The 12,982-nt window shown below is 40.4% G+C and overlaps 1 non-coding gene across 1 annotated transcript; it reads left to right on the forward strand.

Moving 5' to 3' along the window:
* The first annotated feature begins 12,506 nt into the window (after positions 1-12,506).
* Positions 12,507-12,613, forward strand: LOC135150960 (small nucleolar RNA R71). Its single transcript, XR_010289420.1, has one exon. It is a non-coding gene; the product is annotated as a small nucleolar RNA R71 (small nucleolar RNA).
* The last annotated feature ends 369 nt before the right edge of the window (positions 12,614-12,982 follow it).

The following is a 12,982-nucleotide window of genomic DNA, read 5'->3' on the forward strand; positions in this document are numbered from 1 at the left end:
TTCTATATATCTTGGTTGGTTATTTATAATCAACAAACTGAAGCATAAACTAACCCGGAACCGACTGATCAATGTTTGCTGACAAAGAAGGTACAATGTGTGACTTCAGTGTTAGTCGCTTGTGAACCAGACCAGTGCACTAAGCGTCAGCACATACGGAGTTTGCAAAGTATTTATCAATCGAAGAATTGATCAAGTCATAACAAGTCATTTGTTCCAAACTCAAGCAAAGCCAAATGCCTAGCCTCTGCAAGCTGTATCAAGTCTCTGCTCATATCAGGTGACCTATCTTTTATATGTGTGCACTTATATATTTGTATATGTACAAATATATTTATATATATGTATATATGTATATTTAATTAAATATAATATATATAATATATATGTATATATGTTTTTTAAACATATGTATATGTATATTTATATGTATGTATATTTAAATAAATATATATGTATATAGTATATGTATTTATATTTTACATCAGCAATTATGTAATTAAGTGTATATATATATTATATTATGTGCATAAATATATGTATATTTGGAGAGAGTTATATATATCTTTATATATATATTTATATTTATATTTACACATAGTTATATGTATATTATATATATTTAAATATATGAGAATATATTTAAATATATGTGTATATATATGTTACTATATGTTTATATAAATATTATATATATGTATATATTTATATATACTTTTCTTTATATATTTATGTTTATATTTATATTTATAAATAACTATATATATCTCTATATATATTTATATATATTTGTATTTGTATTTACATATAATTATATATTATATATATTTGAATATATGAGAATATATTTAAATATATGTACATATATTATTATATGTTCATATAAATAAAAATATATATATGTGTATATATTTATATATACTTTTATTTATTAATATAATAACAACATAATATATTATATTATATATATTATGCATGCATATGATGATGTCAGGTGTCTAGGGCACCCTAGGGTTTGCATGTGCATGTAGGGTTTCACACAAGATATTACCTGGCGCAAGTTCACGTGAATGATTTTGTCTAAGTCATTTATACTGTGAACACACTGGAAGCATACATGGCGCAATGTTTGACCTGGAAGAAGTCCGAGGAGAGATAACAGTGGAGTTGTCTACTGTACAGGCGCAAGTTCATAGACCTAGAATTTCTCTAAGTATATAGCTCTGTCTCCAGTGTGCAAGAAGGCGCAAGTTTAAGTCTTGGGACAACAGTGATATACTTCACTGTGAGGCGCAAGTTTCTTTTAACCTAGAAATTCTAAGTCCCTTGTATGAGTGTACAGGAGGCGCAAACTCCCTCCCAAGTGCCAACTAGTGATACAAACCCTAGATTATATATATGTATAATCAAGTGGCGCCATCCTCTCTCTCTTGAGGCGCCAACTTGATTTATATGTATATAATCTAAGTAAGAAACCTCCTTCCTTGGCATGCATGAAGCAACTGGCGCAACTTCAGTTAACCATGGTTAGTTAATGAGAAGTCTATAAATACTTGAGATGTGGGTTCATAATTTACACACTCTTCACCACCTTTATGGTGGAATGGCTTTGTGCCTTGCACACTACTACACACAAATAAATCATAGCTTAGTTTTGTATTATATATATATTTAGAAGCTAGGGTTTGTGAGTGTACGTAGTAGTAGCCTTTGTAGCCAACCTTCGGGTTTGGATTTATAGCACCTTCGAGGTATTTATCAATATACAGATATACCTTGGAAAATATTGTGTGTTGGTTTAATATTTTTATATCCTCAGAAACCGACCCAATAAATATCCGGAACACGAAACCCATTACAGAACTGCAATTTGTTTATCCGCAAGATTCGAAAGAATTTTAAATTGTAGTGAGTATCGTATTCAACCCCCCCTTCTACGATACTTTGGACCTAACAAGGGGTTCCAGCAATCCAGAATGCTTAGAGATGGTGAGATCTACGTGTTCATGGGAGATGCTACGAAAGTAGCAGTAGTTGCAGTAGGAGTTATTCATTTATCTTTTGGTTCTGATAGGATTTTGGTTTTGAACAATTGTCTTTATGTACCTTCTTTTAGAAGGAATTTGATTTCGGTTTCTAAACTTGCTATGGATGGTTATAATGTTTGTTTAGATCGTAATGTTTCTATTATGATGAATAAACAGATTATATGTTCTGGTACATTGCAAGACAATTTGTATATAATTAATCCTAGTCAACCCGCACTGCAACTACAACATAGGGTATTGAATAACACATCTTCTACCTCTAATAAAAGAAAGCAACCTTCTAGTTTGAACCAAACATATCTTTGGCACTTGAGATTAGGTCATATTAACTTGAGGAGGATTCAAAGACTGGTAGTAGACGGGCCTTTAGGCTGAGCCATTTCCAGTTTGTGAATCCTGCTTGGAAGGTAAAATGACCAATAGGCCTTTTAAGGCAAAGGGGAATAGAGCCAAAGAAGTGTTAGGATTGGTTCACTCTGATTTATGTGGACCTATGAATATCCAAGCAAGAGGTGGTTATGAGTATTTCGTCACTTTTATTGACGATTATTCTAGATATGGATACATTTATTTGTTGCGCCGTAAGTCTGAGTGCTTTGAGAAATTCAAAGAGTACAAAGCTAAAACGGAGAAGCGACATAATAAAAGTATCAAGTCACTACGATCTGATCGTGGTGGCGAATACTTGCTTGGGGAATTCAGGGAATATTTATCAGAGAATGGGATAGAATCCCAGTTGACTGCACCAGGCACACCCCAGCAGAACGGTGTAGCAGAGAGAAGGAACCGGACTCTTTTAGAGAGTGTTAGATCGATGATGAGTTATTCGGATTTACCCAAGTCCTTTTGGGGACATGCCTTAGAGATAGCAGCTTATCTTCTGAACTTAGTACCTTCTAAGTCGGTTCCTAAAACCCCTTTAGAATTGTGGACCGGGGACAAACCGAGTCTGAGACACATTCGGATATGGGGTTGTCCAGCACATGTGCTGAACAAGAACGCGACTAAGCTAGAATCTCGTACAGAAGTAAAGTTGTTTGTAGGCTACCCCATGGGAACAAAAGGTTATTTATTTTATAGTCCTAAGGATCGGGATGTCACTGTTAGCACCAATGCAAGATTCTTAGAGGAAGACTATATAATGAATCACAAACCCAAGAGTAGTATCGTTTTAGAGGAACTAGTGGGAGGGACGAATAATGAACCTGTAGTACAAGTAGAACAACCACAGCAGACTGTGCAACCGGTCACTAATACCGCACCAGTTCCTCGTCGTAGTGGGAGGGTTGTTCGACAGCCCAACAGATTCATGTTTTTGGGAGAGTCTTCGGATTTGGTCTCTGGTGAACATGATGATGATCCCCAGACATACGAAGAGGCAATACAGGACAAAGATGCAAGTCTTTGGCAAAAGGCAATGGATTCTGAGATGGAATCAATGTATTCTAATCAGGTCTGGGAGCTCGTGGAACCACCCAAAGGTGTAAAACCTATTGGATGTAAGTGGGTCTACAAGAAAAAGAGGGGATCAGACAAAAAGGTGAAAGCCTGGAAAGCAAGACTTGTTGCGAAAGGGTATACTCAGAAAGTAGGTATCGATTATGAGGAAACCTTTTCGCCAGTAGTCATGCTTAAGTCAATCCGTATTCTTTTATCTATAGCAGCTCATCTCGATTATGAGATTTGGCAAATGGATGTCAAGACAGCTTTCCTTAATAGAAATCTTGAGGAAACCATCTATATGCAGCAACCAGAGGGATTCATTAAAGAAGGCCAAGAGCATCTTGTTTGTAAGCTGAAGAGGTCTATTTATGGACTTAAACAAGCTTCTAGGTATTGGAACATTCGCTTTGATCAGGCAGTCCAGTCATATGGATTTGATCAATGTCCAAGCGAAGCATGCGTGTATAAGAGATGTGAGGGAAATGCAGTGGTTTTCCTAGTGCTTTATGTTGATGACATTTTACTCATTGGAAACAATGTTAAGATGTTGTCTTCAATAAAGGCATGGTTGTTCAAACAATTTGAAATGAAGGACTTAGGTGAAGCAGCATACATCCTTGGGATCAAACTTATAATGGATCGCAAGAAAAGGATGTTGGCTTTATCTCAGGAGCCCTACATAGATGACGTATTAGCTCGTTTTAACATGCAGGACTCCAAGAAGGGTAATTTACCCTTCAGACATGGAGTTACTCTATCAAAGAGGCAGTGTCCTTCGACACCTAAGGAGATAGAGAACATGAAGGCAGTTCCTTATGCTTCGGCATGTGGTAGCCTAATGTATGCAATGTTATGTACGAGGCCTGATACCTGTTTTGCCGTGGGCATGGTTAGCAGATACCGGTCGAACCCAGGACAAGAACATTGGAGTGCTGTAAAAGCAATACTCAAGTACCTGCGAAGGACTAAGGAGTATATGCTGGTTTACAAGTCCTCTGATTTATTGCCTCTGGGATATACTGATTCGGATTTCCAGACAGATAAGGATAAGAGAAAGTCCACCTCGAGATGTGTTTTTACTTTGGGAGGTGGAGCCGTAATATGGAGGAGTGTGAAGCAGAAATGCATCGCGAACTCAACCATGGAAGCCGAATATGTGGCAGCCTCGGAGGCAGCCAAAGAGGCTATATGGTTCCGAAACTTCCTGCTGGATTTGGGTGTGGTTCCTAATCTGCCACAGCAAATCACGATTTATTGTGATAACACTGGTGCTGTGGCGAATACCAAGGAACCACGGGCCCATAAGGCAGCGAAACACATAGAGCGTAAGTATCACCTCATACGACAGTTCGTTAAGCGAGGAGATATCATTGTGGCTGACATAGCATCGAAGGATAACCGGGCAGATCCTTTCACGAAGAGCTTACCAGCTAAGGCTTTTCAGGAGCACGTGGAAGCGATAGGAGTCAGATACTTGGTCACATAGTTATTGTAGTTGGTAGTGGATTGCTTGTAATAGACACTGATATACTTAAAGAATATCTTGAGTATAAGTGGGAGATTGTTAGGGTTATACTGAAATATTCGTTTGAAGTATATAACAATTATTTGAGAATTTTGAATGCATGTTTTCACATTGTCTGTATATTATATATTGTAGACAATCTAGTATCAAATGGGATAGCAGAAGATTAGATTGTCAGACTCCTTATATAATATAATAAAGGTTCACAGTCGAGGTGGTGTTAGACAAACCACTAGAACGGCTGAAGTATTATTTGGAAATAGTTTATCTTGACTATTGAATAATACTTATATACTTTGTGTATATTGAACGGGATCAAAATAGTAGAATAATTGTTTCTTTAATTCTGACAATAAAGAACTAAGATTCTATGATGTTATTAATGCTTAAGTTCTTAATCCGGATGTAGTGATTGACACTTGTATTTAATGCACATGCCTTGACTCATAAGTTAAGTGGATGATCAAGGATAAAAGATATTAATTAAATTAATTGTCAGAAATTAATTTAATTAATGGACATGCGATATCTTAAACATGGGGAATTTATAAGCAATTAATATGGGAGCCGAATTAAATAATTAATTTACGGAATTAGGAAAGGTAGTGCAAATATTAGTTCTTTAGTGGATAGAATTAATATTTACTGACATTGGGCCTGGCCCGGAATGTCATTGGAAGGCCTGACCTAATGATCCATGATCCCTGCTGTAGCCTATATATATTCTCGTTCTCCTAAAGCTGAAAGACACACCAAAACGAATTAATACTAGAGTCAGAGAGAGGCAGACGTTTTTCTCAAGGAGACAGCTAGGGTTTTGGGTTTTCGGAGCTTTAAGGAGAGGCACACCTTGGGAGATCGAAGGCCACACTTCGTCCAAGGAGAATCAAGGAATACAGTAGAAGATGTGGATTTGAATCGCTTGCGCCGTAGCGATTAAGGTTAATATTCTGTTCGAACTTTTAATTAATATCATAAAACGCATGGCCAAGGTTCGATTGTTCCTACACACAGGCCACTTAATGTCTACGCCCGTAGCACGAAAAGCAGTCCCTAAAGCCCGTGTCAAATCTCTAGAAAAACGGCTATGCATATCATGCATAGTATCCATCCGCCTAGCGAGCCTCCTGTACTGTGAATCACTGACCCCCCGAACGCTCCACCGCCTGACGAGAAGGCCCTGTTGTAGCTGGTGGTCCGCGAGGAGGTGACTAAGGACGCCTGCCCTCTGGACCCCCAAAAAAATATCCCCACCCCCTAGGATGGGGTCTGCCACTGCCCGCCTCAGGCAACCTCTCTATAAGAGTATGATCAATGGGAGCGCTCGGCAATTGTAACTGCTCATCAGCTCACCAACAAACTCCCACCGCAGTACATAACTTGGTCACAATAGTCGCATGAGGTATGGCCCCTCTGGTGCCAGTGGATGAAAACTTAACGATGCTCTGATGAATGACATATGCAATGTCCACATACTCACCATCCACAATCCCATATAACAATATAGCACGAGCAACAGGTACATCGTGTGGATGTCCAGAAGGCATAATATTAGCACAGATAAACAGGTTCCAAGCTCTCATACCTGTTCATGGCGGAAGCAGGGAAAGATAACCTCTCATTAGTGGAAGGATTAGTCTTCCACTCAGTGCCCAGGAAACACAACTCACGGATGATTTGATCCAAATCCATCAAACGCCTTGACTTACGCACCCAATCATCCTGCGTTGGCTCCATCTCCGTACCCCCAACAATCCGGCGGATCGCCTCCAAAGTGTAATCCATAGTCATACCCCGAACCACCGAGTACCCATTCTGATCCGCCCGAGCATTGGCATAGAATTCCCGCAAAATGCTCATCGGAATTGCCCCCGGTGCCTCACAAAATGATTTCCAACCTCTTTCTTGAATCATCTGTACCAATTCCCCATCACCTGGTTAAGGTAAGAAATCCCTCTCCTTAGCAATTGGCTTACCCAAAAGCCGAGCAAACTCCGCTTGAGCCTCCGGAGATGTGAACTTGTTAACCCCGGAACCCATTCTCGAAGAATCCGAGGATTGGGCTTGTACACTACTACTCTCGGATCGTCGAGATCTCTTGGGTGCCATGGAATTGAAAGTATGTGTTGTGGTAGAGAGAGTTTAGAGAATTGGTGAAAAGATATGGAATTGGGTTGAGGAGTGTATGTATAAGTATATATGTATATAATGGTAGAATTGAAAGGAAGGGATGGGGGTTGGTGTTTAGGGTTTATGGGTGTGATTTGGGGGTTTAGATATGTTTGAATATGGGTTGGAAGGAAGTGGAGGCTGCTGGGTTTGTAAAAGAAACGGGCAAAAGCAATTTTTTTTTTATGCAAATCGAACAGCAGCATTCTGCCACTGCCACGCGGGAGCGCCGGCCACCACGCGGGCGTGCCGCTCACGCGGCCGCCTGACGCGTGGTGCGGCCGCCTGGCGCGGCCAGTGCAAAATCGCGATTTTTCATTTTTTTTGTGGGTAGCTACTGGTGGTTTGAGGCGCCCGCCTGGTGTGTGGTGCGGCCGCCCCATTCCACCAGTGTGCAAACACCCGAAAAATTTTTAACACCTTTTTTCTTATAAGTAAAAACTCAAAAAAAATGTGGGTTGCCTCCCACGAAACGCTTGTTTAACGTCATTAGCTTGACTTGAAGTCCCAAGAATCAAACAATAGCGAGAACGATGCTTACCGACTCGTGTTTCACTGTTTCTTTAAAATATGGCTTCAATCTCTGACCATTCACTTTAAATGCTTTATCCGGTGTTGTCTCAAATATTTCAATTGCTCCATGTGGAAACACCGTTTTAATTGTGAACGGACCAGACCATCTAGATTTCAACTTCCCCGGAAAGAGTCTGAGACGAGAATTATAAAGTAGAACTTGTTGGCCAATGAAGAACTCATTTTGCACCAACTTCTTATCTTGCCATCTCTTGACTTTTTCCTTGTAAAGTTTGTTATTCTCGTACGCCTGAAGCCTGAACTCGTCGATTTCATTTAATTGAAGCATTCGCTTCTCACTAGCAGCTGTCATATCAAAATTCAACTTCTTTAAGGCCCAATATGCTTTGTGCTCTAACTCCGCGGGCAAATGACATGCTTTTCCATAGACAAACTGAAAAGGAGACATCCCCAATGGAGTCTTATAAGCTGTTCTATAGGCCCAGACGGCCTCATCAAGCTTCAACGCCCAATCTTTCCTCGAATGACTCACAACTTTCTCTAGGATTCGCTTGATTTCACGATCAGATACCTCAGCTTGCCCATTCGTTTGAGGATGATAAGCCGTAGCAACTCTATGATTGATACCAAACCGTTCCATCAGCGCTGTGAACTTGCGATTGCAAAAGTGTGATCCCTCATCACTGATTATAACGCGAGGTGTACCAAAACGAGTGAATATGTTCTTCTGAAGGAAACTGATGACTACTGTAGCTGTGTTGGTTGGTAAAGCCTTGACTTCAACCCATTTAGACACGTAATCCACAGCAAGAAGAATGTAGAGATTATTGCAAGACGAGATAAAGGGTCCCATGAAGTCTATACCCCACACATCAAAGATTTCAACCTCAAGAAGTACATTGAGGTGCATTTCGTCCCTTCTAGAGATATTACCAACCCTTTGACAACGATCGCACTTCAACACAAACTGATGAGTGTACTTAAAAAGCGTAGGCCAAAAGAAACCAGCCTGCAGAATACGAGCAGCTGTCTTCTGTCCTCCATAGTGTCCTCCATAAGTAGAGTCGTGGTAAGCTTGAAAAATTCCTTCAATCTCACTGTATGGAATGCACCTTCTGATGATTTGATTTGAACCTTGTCGAAACAAGAATGGCTCATCCCAACGATACCACTTCGACTCATGAAGAAACTTTTTCTTTTGAGCATAAGATAATTCGGGAGGAATAACATTACTCACAAGATAATTCATTATATCCGCAAACCATGGATTTTCTTCTTGGACCCCAAATAGTTGTTCATCAAGAAAAGACTCGTTGACCAAGGTGGTATCTTTGGATGCTCGCGCTTGATCTTCCAAACGAGAAAGATGATCAGCCACCTGATTTTCAGTGCCCTTTCTATCCTTGATCTCCAACTCGAATTCTTGAAGAGAACCCAACGAATCAAACGAGGCTTCGAGTCTTTCTTCGACACCAAATACCGAATGGAAGCTTGATCAGTGTAAACCAACACCTTCGTCCGAAGTAAATAAGACCTGAATTTCACGAATCCATACATAATAGCCAGCAGCTCCTTCTCCGTAGTAGTGTAATTCAGCTGAGCACCATTGAGTGTATTACTGGCATAGTAAATCACATGGAAGATGTTATTCATTCTCTGACCAAGCACGGATCCCACTGCATAGTCACTAGCATCACACATCATCTCGAATGGCTCATCCCAATCAGGTGCAGTAATAACAGGCGCTGTATTTAATTTCTTCTTGAGAGTTTCGAACGCAGCCAAACACTCTTCATTAAATTTGAAGGGCACATCTTTTTCTAACAAGTTGCACAAAGGTTTGGTGATTTTAGAGAAATCCTTGATGAATCATCGATAGAACCCCGCGTGACCAAGAAAACTCCGAATCCCCTTTACTGAGATTGGTGGAGGAAGATTTTCAATTCTCTCCACCATAGCTTTATCTACCTCAAGACCCTTGTTCGAAACTTTATGCCCAAGAATGATGCCTTCTTGAACCATGAAGTGGCATTTTTCCCAATTAAGAACGAGATTAGTTTCCACACATCTTTTCAATACCATCTTCAAGTTGTTCAAGCATTCATCATAAGAAGAACCGAATACCAAAAAGTCATCCATGAACACCTCAACATTGGTACCAATCATTTCGGAGAAAATAGCCGTCATGCATCTCTGAAAAGTTGCTGGTGCACCACAAAGTCCAAAAGAAAGACGACGAAAAGCAAATGTGCCAAAAAGGCAAGTGAAAGTAGTCTTCTCCTGATCCTCTGGTGCGATACAAATCTGATTATACCCCGAATACCCATCAAGAAGACAATAGTACTCATGACCGGCCAACCTATCAAGCATCTGATCAATGAAAGGCAATGGAAAGTGATCTTTTCTGGTGGCTTTATTGAGCTTCCGATAATCCATGCATATTCTCCAACCTGTGACTGTTCGAGTCAGAATGAGTTCATTCTTCTCATTAGCTACCACGGTCATGCCTCATTTCTTAGGCACACACTAAACAGGGCTCACACAAGAACTATCCGAGATTGGATAAATAATGCCAGCATCAAGCCACTTAAGAATCTCCTTCTTTACCAAATCTTTCATGATTGGATTGAGTCTTCTCTGATGCTCAACAGTGGGTTTACTACCTCCTCGATCATAATTTTGTGTTGACAATAAGAAGGGCTGATTCCCTTGATATTTGCAACAGTCCATCCAATGGCTGATTTGAACTTCCTAAAAATTCTCAAAAGCTTTTCTTCCTCGATACCTGAAAGGTTAGATGCAATAATCACAGGTAGTGTAGAAGCTTCGCCAAGAAAGGCATACCTTAGGTGTTCGGGAAATTGCTTAAGATCAAGTTTAGGAGCTTCGACAATAGAGGGTTTCAGTCGTTCATGAAAATCCTTCAACTCCGATAACCCAAGAGATTCAATTGGAGGTGCCATCCTTCTTCTCCAAGGAGAAGCATTTAAGTATTGAAGGTGTTCTTCTTCCTCCTCATCTCCGAATCTGAGTCACCTGATGAAACCTTTTCCAAGATGTCAGTTTTTTGCCTGTTGTCTTCCGAATGAGCTGCAGCTTCGAGCATATCCACTTTAAAGAATTCCTCCTCATCTGATGGAAGTTTTATGGCATTGAACACGTTGAAAGTGACCATTTGATCTTGAACTCTCATTGTGAGTTCACCCTTCTGTACATCAATCAAAGTCCGCCCTGTCGCAAGGAATGGTCTTCCCAAGATGATGGGAATCTTCTTATCTTCCTCAAAGTCGAGAATGACAAAATCAGTAGGGAAGATTAGCTTATCCACCTTTACCAACATATCTTCAATTATCCCCCTTGGATATGTAATCGAACGATCAGCCAGTTGCAAAGACATATTAATAGGTTTCAGCTCCGGAAGACCAAGTTGCATGAAAATAGACAAGGGCATCAGATTGATGCTAGCTCCCAAATCACATAAACACTTGTCGAATGACAATTGCCCAATAGTACACGGGATTGTGAAAATTCCCGGATCTTTCAGCTTCGGGGGCAATTTCTGCTGCAACACAGCACTACACTCCTCGGTCAAAGCCACAATCTCCAATTCCACAAGTTTGAGTTTCCGAGATAAAATACCTTTCATGAATTTAGCATAACTCGGCATTTGTCCTAGAGCCTCCGCAAAAGGTATGTTGATTTTTAATTTCTTGAAAACCTCTAGAAATTTAGCGAATTGTTTATCGAGCTTATGCTTCTGAAGTCTCTTCGGAAAAGGGGGAGGTGGATATACTTGCTTGACCCCAATATCAGCTTTCGGACTAGACTTCTCGGCTGATTCCTTGCTTGCTTCCTCGTTGATTTTATTCTTGTCAGCTTCAACAACAGTTTTTCCACTATCAGACTTAGATGAGAGCACGGGTGTTTCAACCTGTTGATCATTCTCTTCCTTGTTTTGCTCTGTTGCTGATTCTTTTTCCTTCGTAACCTTTCCGGACTTCAAGGTGACATCCTGTACCTATTCCTTCATACCCGGATTGGCCTCGGTATCACTAGGAAGAGTTCATTGTGGTCTGTTTATCAACACATTAGCAATCTACCAAATCTGGTTCTCCAAAGTTTTGATTGACACCGCTTGGCTTTTAATCATTAATTTCATCTCTTCCCATTCAGATCTTTCAGTGGAAGACTGTCCAGCCACCCCATGATTTTGTTGCTGGAATCCAGGTGGATGGAATTGCTGCTTCGGTGCAAACTGTTGTTGAAAACCAGAAGGGTTGAAAGGTCTAGCTCTTTGCTGCTAAAACTGTTGCTGTTGTTGTGGCATGAAGTTCTGATTGTTGCTCTAGCTGAAATTCGGATGATTCCGATTATTGGGATGATAAGTGGCAGGAGCTGGCTGTTGAGACCTCTGAAAGTTGCTCATAAACTGAGCGGATTCACTAGATATAGCACACTGATCAGAAGAATGTGCACCAGCACAAAGCTCGCAAACTGAAGGTGGATGCTGATTTTCCAGATTTGCCAAAGAATCCACCTTAATAGTAAGAGCCTTAAGCTGAGCAATCAGAGCTGTAGTAGCATTAACATCTAGAATTCCTGCTGCTTTGCCCTGATGAAGATGCTGAGTAGGATTCTGATATTCATTCGCAGCCATCATCTCGATCAACTCATAAGCCTCTTCATAGCTCTTAGCCCATAGAGCTCCACCTAATGCTGCATCGAGCATTGGCCTCGCTTGAGATCCCAAACCATTATAGAAGCAATTAATAACCATCCAATCAGGCATCCCATGAGGTGGGCACTTTCGAAGCATCTCCTTGTAGCGTTCCCACGCTTCACATAAAGTTTCATTAGATAGCTGAGAGAATTGAGTGATAGCATTCCTAATTGCAACTGTTTTGGCCATAGGGAAGAACTTAGTAAGAAATTTCTGAGCCAGATGCTCCCATGTCGTAATAGATCCCGCAGGAAGAGAATGCAACCATCCCTTAGCTTTATCCCTTAGAGAAAACGAGAACAGCCTCAATTTGATGGCCTCATCAGTAACACCATTGAACTTGAAAGTGTCGCAGATCTTAATAAAGTCCCGAATATGCATATTATGATCCTCTATCGGAGAACTCCCAAACTGCACTGAGTTCTGTACTATCTGAATAGTGCTCGGTTTGATCTCAAAAGTGTAGGCCTCAATCGCTGGCCTGACAATGCTCGACTGAATATCATTGATTTTAGGCTCATATAAAGCCTTAAGAGCCTTAGT

The sequence above is a fragment of the Daucus carota genome, chromosome 2 (assembly GCF_001625215.2).
Source record: "Daucus carota subsp. sativus chromosome 2, DH1 v3.0, whole genome shotgun sequence".
NCBI classification, from domain to species: Eukaryota; Viridiplantae; Streptophyta; class Magnoliopsida; order Apiales; family Apiaceae; genus Daucus; species Daucus carota.